The sequence below is a fragment of the Piliocolobus tephrosceles genome, chromosome 7, assembly GCF_002776525.5.
Source record: "Piliocolobus tephrosceles isolate RC106 chromosome 7, ASM277652v3, whole genome shotgun sequence".
Classification (NCBI taxonomy): Eukaryota; Metazoa; Chordata; class Mammalia; order Primates; family Cercopithecidae; genus Piliocolobus; species Piliocolobus tephrosceles.
Genome location: NC_045440.1, coordinates 111,501,312 through 111,512,422, shown reverse-complemented (window position 1 = coordinate 111,512,422; position 11,111 = coordinate 111,501,312). Strand labels below are relative to the sequence as shown.

At 42.1% G+C, this 11,111-nt stretch overlaps 1 pseudogene; it reads left to right on the top strand.

Moving 5' to 3' along the window:
* Positions 1-306: 306 nt before the first annotated feature.
* Positions 307-3,640, top strand: LOC111549663 (annotated as a pseudogene).
* Positions 3,641-11,111: the final 7,471 nt, after the last annotated feature.

Here is an 11,111-nt window from a genome sequence, read left to right as displayed (position 1 = left end):
ACAGTTAACTGGCAAAAGAAAGATGGGATGTGGTCCCAGGCAGTCTGGCTTCAGAATTCTGCACCCAGACCCTCACACCAAACAATCTCTCCTTTACCTTCCAAGTATTCAGGGTATGGTATGATAGGACTGACAGACAAGGAGATGACTACATTCAGCATTCCAGGAATCGCTGCAGCAAAGATGCTCAAACAACTTGCTTTGAGAACACGGAGCAAGACCCACTGAACTCTATACACTTGGGAAAAATTTTTCTAGGGGCAACGAGGCTTGGGTTGAATCCTGATGGTTCACTAAGAGGGTCAAATGAACAAGGGGGAATTATCAAAAGAAGTAACGGCATTTAAGGTACCTTCCTGGTAAAATAAAATCTGTGTCTTTGCATATGTGCTATGCACATGCCTGCATTTGATACCTGCTGTGCAAATGCTTTATCATAAGCACTTTATGTATTCTCTTATTAATCCCTAACAAAGCACCGAAGGGCAGATATAATGATCCTCATTTTACAGATGAGGAAACTGAGGTTCAGAGATGTTAAGCATGCTACGCAAGAACACAAAGCCGAAGTCCAAACGTGGTTTGTTGGTCTCCCAAGCTAGTGCTCCTAACACTCTGCAAAGCATAAAGGAAGGATGGATGATGTAGAAGCCAGGTGCTCTCCACCCTTGAAAAGCCCTGAGGGTACAACAGCCTGGGCAAAATTGTGGCAGGATCTGGTCCACTTTGGCTCACTGACTGATAAGCCTGAGTAGAGTACATGGCGGAAAAGGGAAGGTTAAGAACAGGGGCAAAGTAGCAAGATCTTTCTTTAAAAAGAAGAAAGCTGGGCCTCCTCCTCCCCCAACTTGGCGGTGCGGCACCATGGTGGCGGTGGTGTTTGGTTGCCTCAAAGCCACTGTGCTCCCAGTTCTAAGGTTGCAGCACAAGCCTCTGTTCACCTGACACCCTTGAAAAGCAGAGCGAGTGAAACAGTGGCTTATCAAAAGGCACCGGAGGTCTCTGTTTCTGGCTGGGCTCTACGGTGGACTTGACATTCTGAAAGCACTTGTAGATAGACTGCCAAAATGCCAGCTTAAAAAAAAATCCAAGGTAGGGTCAAATTTTCTCTCCATCTACCGTCCTCTCCCTCCCACAGGGTAGTAATCACATCACAGAGAAACCTGAGTGCACTTATTTTTTGCTGCTTGATCCTAGTTGCCTGAAAAATGTAACTTTTGCTGGAGAAGATTCAGGGAGGAGGTGCTGCGTCCTGATTTATTGCTCTTTCCCTGAGAAGTTTTTGCTTCTGAGAATTCTGTTGTGTCACAACTGGGGTAGAATTTAGCTCTTACTCTGAAGGGTCTGAGTCTTGGTAATGAGATTAATAAAATGCATGATCTGGCACCTCAAAGCACTGTGATGTGGCAACTTATAAAGAATAGAGAAGGGACAGTTTGTTAAGTTGCTTTACTTTGCTTGCGGGACTTTTAGCACTCTCCTGATACACAATGATGGGCAAGCTCACAGGTACCTCCTAGACTCTGTGTCATGCCTACACTCCCCTTACTCGTCACACACAAAACAGCAGATGCCCTTGATAAGGGAAACCGAAGATGAATAAGTGTATTTTCCCTTCAATGACAAACATTCTTACTGATGTAGGTGCCCAGTGAATGCATGTTAAATGGATGATCTGGGATTTGGGGAAACAGTGGAAATGGGGGCATTTGGGGAAACAGTGGAAATGGGGACAAAGGGCTTGGAGAGAGTGAGGAAGAGAATGGTGATCCACATGTGGGAAGACAAAGCTGGTGTCATAACCTGCTCTGCTGTCTCCACCCACCAAATCCTTTGAGATCCTGGCTTGAACAATCAGAATATGCTCAACATGTCCACATGGAGAACAGCCTTTCTCTCTGCTAAAATGGTTGGGGAGTATTTTTAGGAGAATTTCAATCTGTGTTTATTTTGGTGCTCCAAGAGGAACCCAAACCCAATGACATCTTCTATTTTCATGACACAGTCATGTGAATCAGCACTGGTCAGCAATGGTCCCTGGACAGGTTTCTTCTCAGAACTGCCCCCAACGGTGTGAAGAGAAACCTCTTATCATTTCTTGGGCCCAGCAACTATATTTCTGTAGACAAGAAGAAAAGAAGAGTTTTGAGAAATATATGAGATGATGAAAGAGGATTGCCTTCATTTTATTTTATTTTTTTCCTAGTTGTAGCTCCACCTGCCTTGATTTTAATTATGAAAATAATACAATTGCTTTTAAATGACAAAATACACAATTACAGTTAGGATCATGATTTCTGAACGTGTGGGGTGCTTACGTACATTCTTACTGGAGCTGTGTTTGAACTCTTGAATTCTAATTTAGCTGTTGTAAAGTCATTTTTCAAGCTTTTTACTAAGTTGGGCGTCAGAATAATTTTATACACAGTTGTGCTTAATACTTCCGGAGTGAGAAAAAATTATGAAAATGCTGCCGGTTCTTTTTTTTTAAGGCAGATTTCCGTCGTTTGTGGTGGCTGGGAGAGCAGCTGTGCCTTGGACCTCAGCTCTGCTCCTGCTTTCCCTCCAAGAACGGCCCAGAAGGAGAACACTTTCCCCTGGCCCTATGGCAAGAAGACAAGACGCTCCAGCCCACCTGAGTACCCTGCCCCCTCTAGTCTTCCCAAGGATCCCCACCGAAGCTGCGCGTGAGCTCCTGAGCTGCGCGGACACACAGCCCGCAGCAACCCCTGCCATGAGGTGGTGGAGAACAGCTGTGGGACGCGCAGCATCTTAACACGGCCGTTCACGGTCGACGACCTTGAGACTGGGCGTCCTCTGGGCAAGGACAAGTTTGCACATGTGTACTTGGCTCGAAAGAAGAAAAGCCATTTCATCGCGGCCCTCAAGGCCTTCAAGTCTCAGATAGAGAAGGAGGGCGTGGGGAGCACCAGCTGCGCAGGCAGATGGAAATCCAGGCCCCCGTTCAGCATCCCAACATACTGAATTGCTACAACTACTTTTATGACCTGAGAAAAAGCTACTGAATTCCAGAGTACGCCCCCGTCACCTCTACCCCCGAGGAGCTGTACCAGGAGCTGCGGAAGAGCAGCACCTTTGACAGGAAACGAACAGCCAGCATCATCGGGGAGGTGGCAGGTGCGCTGATGTACTGCCACGGGAAGAAGGTGACTCCCAGACATAAAGCCAGAGAATCTGCTCTCAGGGCTTGAGAGCGAGCTGAAAGTTGCCGACTTCGGCTGCCTTGTGCATGCCCCCTCACTGAGGAGGAAGACAAATATGTGGCGCCCTGGACCACCTGTCTCCGGAGACAATTGAGGGGCACGCGCACACAGAGAAGGTGGATCTGTGGTATATCGGACTACTCGGCTATGAACCGCTGGTAGGGAACCCCACACACAATGAGGCCTATGGGGGAATCATAAAGGTGGCCCTAAAATTCCCCCTTCTGTGCCCATGGGAGCCCCAGGACCTCATCTCCAAGCTGCTCAGGCATAACCCCTCAGAACGGCTGCCCCTGGCCCAGGTCTCAGCCCACCCTGAGATCCAGGCCCATTCTCGGAGTGTTCTGCCTCCCTCTGCCCATCAGTCTGTCCCCTGGTGGTCCCTGACATTCATCCGGGTGCGTCTGTGTTTGTAAGTCTGCATATGTGTAGGGGAAAGGAGCGGTCATGACCTGTTCCCTTATCTGTTTTCTACTTCCTTTGTTTAGTAAAGACTAAAGTTTTTTTCTTTCTTTCTTTCTTTCTTTTTGTTTTTTGATAAATAAGTGTAAAAAAGGAGAATTTTGAAAAGACCAAATCAATTATGAAGCCTTGGTCTACAATGCTCATTGTAATGCTTGAGTTGGAGAAGGTGGCATCAGCTTTAATATGTTGAGAATTAGAGGAACATTAAGTGGATTCAGAATCCTAGTGGACTTCTCTAGACAGCACAGCATGCTTGGGAGATTTCCTGGGGGATTCTGAGACACTGTCAGATCTTGAGCTCAAAGGCAGAGCGAGCTATTCATAGCTCTTGTTCATAGCTCTATCCAGGACTATTATTGAAGACTTGCTACCCAGTGAGGACTCAGTAAATAACTGTTGAATAAACCCAGTAAAATAAAATGGGAAAAGTCAGTCTGAGACCTGTACTGGGTTAGACACTGATAATTCAGCAGTGAATAAAACAAAATCCCTGATGAAGGGCAGTGCTTCCATTCTCACGGTGTAGTGCTAGTGTGGAGAATTTCATCCTAATTATTGCACAGCAATTAATTTTTTTGCTGAAAAAGTATTTTTTTTTTCTGGAGTGAATTACACCAAATCAATTTAATTTCTGATCACTTTTCTCTAGAATATAGTGAAACTACTTCTAATATTTCCATTTTCATTCTTATTTTCTTACTTTTGTTGAGTTCTCTTTTCCTGTGAAAATTTTGTAATGAAATTTGATTCATCAGTTAGTTTTTTCCACATCTAGTATTGCCAAATATGGCTTCTTTCGTTTCTATGTTTTTAACCCCCTTTAGACCCATATTTTTACTAAGTCTAACACTCACAGGTAAAATTGAAGATCTCACACTTTAACTGTTGCTAGTCTTATTTTAGGTTGACTGATTCTACCGTTTGTTATAAGAGGACAAAACATGGTAGCTTGTATTTATGTCCTAGCTAATTCTTGACACCTTGCAGGATAGCACTGCCTCAGGAGTGAGTCTCCTACGTTGCTAAGTCAGCTCTTTGGATACCTTTGGGTGCTCTGTTCAGAGCGTCAACATGTCCTCTTTCATCTTTAACTTTATCATTCCCAGGACACTTTAGATGTTGTATGCTCCAGCCAAATAGACTGTCTATTGAATGTTGCTTTCCCAACCTGAGGTCTTTCTTTCTTTCTTTCTCTCTTTTTCTTTTCTTTTCTTCCTTCCTTCCTTCCTTCCTTCCTTCCTTCCTTCCTTCCTTCCTTCCTTCCTTCCTTCCTTCCTTCCTTCTTTCCTTCATTCCTTCCTTCTTCTTTCTTCCTTCCTTTTATCTTCCTTCCTTCCTTCCTTCCTTCCTTCCTTCCTTCCTTCCTTCCTTCCTTCCTTCCTTCCTTCCTTCTCTCTCTCTTTCTTTTTTTTTTTTTTGACAGAGTCTCACTGTCACCCAGGCTGGAGTGCAGTAGCATGATCTCGGCTCACTGAAGCCTCCATCTCCAAAGTTCAAGCAATTCTCCAGCCTCATCCTCCTGAGTAGCAGGGATCAGAGGAGTGCACCACCACACCTTTTTTTTTTTTTTTGTATTTTTAGCAGAGACGGTGTTTCACCATTTTAGCCAGGCTGGTCTCAAACTCCCGGCTTCAGGTGATTCACCTGCCTCTGCCTCCCAAAGTGCTGGAATTGCAGGCATGAGGCACCACACCCAGCCTTTTCTTTCTTATGTTTTTTTCTTTGTTTTTCAGAAGGAGTCTCACTGTTGCCCAAGCTGGAGTGCCATGGTGTGATCTTGGTTCACTGCAACCTCTGCCTCCTTGGTTCAAGCGATTCTCCTGCCTCAGCCTCCTGAGTAGCTGGGATTACAGATGTGTGCCACCATATCCGGCTAACTTGGGTTTTTAGTAAAGGTGGGGTTTCACTATTGTTTCTTATGTTTTATCAGTTTTTTTCAGTTCTCTATGAAGATGTTACTGATCCTTCCTATCAGAGGTAATTTTTTTTACATCATTAATGACACAGATATTATGTTGTTATGCTATGCTATGCTATGTTATGTTATTATTTATTTATTTGAGACAGGGTCCCACTGTGTCACCCAGGCTGGAATGCAGTGGCACTATTATAGCTCACTGCAGCCTGGACCTCCTGGGCTCAGGCAATACTCCTGCCTCACCATCCCAAAGTGTTAGGACTACAGATGTGTACCACCATGTCTGGCCTATTTATTTATAATATATTAATGACCTTGTCTTATTTTCTATATGAATCTTAAAATTCCTCAAAGGCAGAGTTTGTATTTTATTTATATTTGTGTCTTATAAAATTATTTTTTAAAATTTAAGTTGAGTCCATCTTTGAACCCCAACTGCAGTAGGCCAGAAGGATCATCAGTCTCATTCGTATGCTTGCCTGCCATCCACTCACTGCCATGACAATCTTGTTCTAGCTGTACTGGCCCTTTCCATTTCTGAAGCAGTGTCCAGTCTGTACCACTCTCGAAGTGTGGGAAGTTTGGGCATGGGGGGTTTCTGGTCCTAGGCTTCTTGGTATCCCATAAGCTACCCACTCTGGTCTTATCAACTCCCAGGGAGACTGACCTGAGATGAGTTTACTTTCCATAGACTTCTTTTCTCTTCTCTTCTCTTTTCTCTTCTCTTCTTTCTCTTCTGTTCTCTTTCTTCTCTTCTCCTTCCTTTTCTTTTCTTTTCCTTTCCATTACTTTCCCTTTTCTTTTCTTTCTTTTTCACCCGATCACCCTTCCTTCCTTCCTTCCTTCCTTCCTTCCTTCCTTCCTTCCTTCCTTCCTTCCTTCCTTCCTTCCTTCTTTCCTTCCTTCGTTTGTTCCCTCCCTCCCTCCCCCCCTTCCTCCCTCCCCCCCTTCCTCCCTCCCTTCCTGTTTCTTTTTTTTTTCTTGAGACAGGGCCTTATTCTATTGCCCAGACTGGAGTGCAGTGACAGCATTATGGTGCACTGCAGCCTTGAACTCCCCAGCTCAAGCAATCTTTGCACCTCAAACTTCCAAGTAGCTGGGATACAGATATGCTCCACCACGCTAGCTAATTTTTTTATTTTTTGTAGAGAGAGGGTTTCTCTCTGTTACCCAGAATGGCCTTGAACTTCTGGGCTCAAGTGATCCACACACCTTGGCCTCCCAAAGTGCTGTGATTATAGGTGGAAGCAACCGTGCCTGGCCTACATTTCTTTTCTTTCTTTCTTTTTTTTTTTTTTTTGAATTATACTTTTAGTTCTGGGATACATGTGCAGAACATGCAGGTTTTACACAGGTATACACATGCCATGGTGGTTTGCTGCACCCATCAAACTGTCATCTACATTGGGTATTTCTCCTAATGCTATCCCTCCCCTAGCCCCTCACCCCCTGACAGGCCCCAGTGTGTGATGTTCCCGTCCCTCTGTCCATGTGTTCTCATTGTTCAACTCCCACTTATGAGTGAGAACATGCAGTGTTTGGTTTCCTGTTCCTGAATTAGTGTGCTGAGAATGATGGTTTCCAGCGTCATCCATGTCCCTGCAAAGAACATGAATTCATCCTTCTTTATGGCTGCATAGTATTCCGTGGTATATATGTGCCACGTTTTCTTTATTCAGTCTATCATTGATGGGCATTTGGGTTGGTTCCAAGTCTTTGCTATTGTGAACAGTGCTGCAATAAACATACGTGTGCATGTGTCTTTATAGAAGAATAATTTATAATCCTTTGGGTATATACCCAGTAATGGGAATGCTGGGTCAAATGGCATTTCTGGTTTTAGATCCTTGAGGAATTGCCACACTGTCTTCCACAATGGTTGAACTAATTTACACTCCCACCAACAGTGTAAAAGTGTTCCTATTTCTCCACATCCTCTCCAGCATCTGTTGTTTCCTGACTTCTTAATGATCACTATTCTAACTGGTGTCAGATGTTATCTCACAGTGGTTTTGATTTGCATTTCTCTAATGACCAATGCTAATGAGATTTTTTTTCATATGTTTGTTGACCGACTCAATGTCTTCTTTTGAGAAGGGTCTGTTCATATCCATTGACCACTTTCTGATGGCGTTGTTTTTTTCTTGTATATTTGTTTAAGTTCTTTGTGGACTCTGGATATTAGACCTATGTCAGATGGACAGATGCAAAAATTTTCTCCCATTCTGTAGGCCTGTTCACTCTGATGATAGTTTCTTTTGCTGTACAGAAGCTCTTTAGTTTAATTAGATCCTATTTGTCAATTTTGGCATTTGTTGCCATTGCTTTTGATGTTTTAGTCACAAAATCTTTGCCCCACCTATGCCCTGAATGGTATTGCCTATCATTTCTTCTCAGGTTTTTATGGTTTTAGGTCTTACTTTTAAATCTGCAATCCATCTTGAGTTAATTTTTGTATAAGGTGTAAGGAAGGGGTACAGTTTCAGTTTTCTGCCTATGGCTACCCAGTTTTCCCAACACCACTTATGAAATGGGGAATCCTTTCCCCATTGCTTGTTTTTGTCAGGTTTTCAAAGGTCAGATGGTTGTAGACGTGTGGCCTTATTTCTGAGGTCTCTGTTCTGTTCCATTGGTCTATATATCTGTTTTTGTACCAGTACCATGCTGTTTTGGTTACTATAGCCTTGTAGTATAGTTTGAAGTTAGGTAGCGTGATGCCTCCAGCTTTGTCTTTTTGCTTAGGATTGTCTTGGCTGTACAGGCTCTTTTTGATTCCATATGAAATTTTAAGTAGTTTTTTTCTAATTCTGTGAAGAAAGTCAGTGGTAGCTTGATGGGGATAGCATTGAATCTGTAAATAACTTTGGGCAGTATGGCCATTTTCACGATATTGATTCCTGCTATCCATGAGCATGGAGTTTTTTCCATTTGTTTGTGTCCTCTCTGATTTCCTTGAGCAGTGGTTTGTAGTTCTCCTTGAAGAGGTCCTTCACATCCTTTGTAAGTTGTATTCCTAGGTATTTTATTCTTTTTTGTAGCAGTTGTGAGTGGGAGTTCACTTATTATTTGGCTCTCTGTTTGTCATTATTGGTATATAGGAATGCTTGTGATGGTTGCACATTGATTTTGTATCCTGAGACTTTGCTGAAGTTGCTTATCAGCTTAAGGAGGTTTTGGGCTGAGACAATGGGGTTTTCTAAGTATCCAATTATGTCATCTGCAAACAGTGACAATTTGACTTCTTCTCTTCTTGTTTGAATACCCTTTATTTCTTTCTCCTAATTGGTTGCCCTCACCAGATCTTCCAATACTATGATGAATAGGAGTTATGAGAGAGGGCATCCTTGTCTTCTGCCAGTTTTCAAATGCAATGCTTCCAGCTTTTGCCCATTCAGTATGATATTGGCTGTGAGTTTGACATAAATAGCTCTTATTATTTTGAGATATGTTCTATCAATACCGAATTTATTGAGAGTTTTTAGCATGAAGGGGTGTTGAATTTTATTGAAGGCTTCTTCTCCATCTATTGAGATAATCATGTGGTTTTTCCCATTAGTTCTGTTTACGTGATTGATTATGTTTATCGATTTGCATATGTTGAACCAGCTTTGCATCCCAAGGATGAAACTGACTTGATCATGGTGGAGAAGCTTTTTGATATGCTGCTGGATTCAGTTTGCTAGTATTTTATGAGGATTTTTGCATCAAAGTTCATCTGGGTTATTGGCCTGATTTTTCTTTTTTTGTTTGTCTCTGCCACGTTTTGGGATCAGAATGATGCTGGTCTCATAAAGTGAGTTAGGGAGGCGTCCCTCTTTTTCTATTGTTTGGAATAATTTCAGAAGGAATGGTACCACCTCCTCTTTGTATCTGTGGTAGAATTCAGCTGTGAATCTGTCTGGTCCTGGGCTTTTTTGGGTTCGTAGGCTATTAATTACTGCCTCAATTTCAGAACTTGTTATTGGTTCATTCAGAGATTTGACTTCTTCCTGGTTTAGTCTTGGGAAGATGTGTGTGTCCAGGAATGTATCCATTTCTCCTGGGTTTTCTTGTTTATTTGCAGAGAGGTGTTTATAGTATTCTCTGATAGTACTTTGTATTTCTGTGAGATCAGTGGTGACATCCCCTTTATCCTTTTTTCTTGTGTCTATTTGATTCTTCTCTCTTTTCTTCTTTATTAGTCTGGATAATGGTCTATCTATTTTGTTAATCTTTTTCAAAAAACCAGCTCCTGGATTCGTTGATTTTTTGAGGGGCTCTTTGTGTCTGTATCTGCTTCAGTTCTTCTCTGACCTTAATCATTTCTTGTCTTCTGCTAGGTTTTCAATTTGTTTGCTCTTGATTCTCTAGTTCTTTTAATTGTAATGCTAGGGTGTCAATTTTAGATCTTTTCTTTCTCCTGTGGGCATTTAGTGCTATAAATTTCTCTCTAAACACTGCTTTGGCTGTGTCCCAGAGATTCTGGTACATGTGTATTTGTTCTCATTGGTTTCAAAGTACTTATTTATTTCTACCTTAATTTCACTATTTACCCAGTAGTCATTCAGGAGCAAGTTGTTAAGTTTCCATGTAGTTGTGTGGTTTTGAGTGAGTTTCTTAATCCTGAGTTCTACTTCAATTGCACTGTGGTCTAAAAGACTGTTTGTTATGATTTCTGTTCTTTTGCATTTGCTGAGGAGTGTTTTACATCCAATTATGTGGTCAATTTTAGAATAAGTACGATGTAGTGCTGAGAAGAATGTGTATTCTTTTGATTTGGGGTGGAGAGTTCTTTAGGTGTCCATTAGGCCTGCTTGGTCCAGAGCTGTGTTCAAATTCTAATTATCCTTGTTAATTTTCTGTCTCATTGATCTGTCTAATATTGACAGTTGGGTTTTAAAGTCTCCCACTACTATTTTGTGGGAGTCTAATTCTCTCTGTAGGTCTCTAATAACTTGCTTTATGAATCTGGGTGCTTCTTTATTGGGTACATATATATTTAGGATAGTTAGGCCTTCTTGTTGCGTCGATCCGTTTACCATTATGTAATGCCCTTCTTTGTCATTTTTTATCTTTGTTGGTTTAAAGTCTCTTTTATTAGCGACAAGGATTTTAATCCCTGCTTTTTTTTGTTTGCTTTTTTGCTTTCCATTTACTTGGTAAATATTCTTTTATCCCTTTACTTTGAGCCTATGTGTGTCTTTGCACATGAGATGTGTCTCTTGTATGTAGGACACAGATGGGTCCTGACTTTTTATCCAGTTTTCCAGTCTGTGTCTTTTAATTGGGGAATTTAGCCCATTTACATTTAAGGTTAATATTGACATGTGTGAATTTGATCCTGTCATTATGATGCTACTGGTTATTTTACCCATTAGTTGATGCTGACAAGGTGGTCTAATAGGAACAACTCTGATCTGCAGCTCCCAGCAAGATCAATGCAGAAGGTGGGTGATTTTTCATTTCCACTGAGGCACCCAGTTCATCTCATTGGGACTGGTTAAACAGTGGGTGCAGCCCACAGA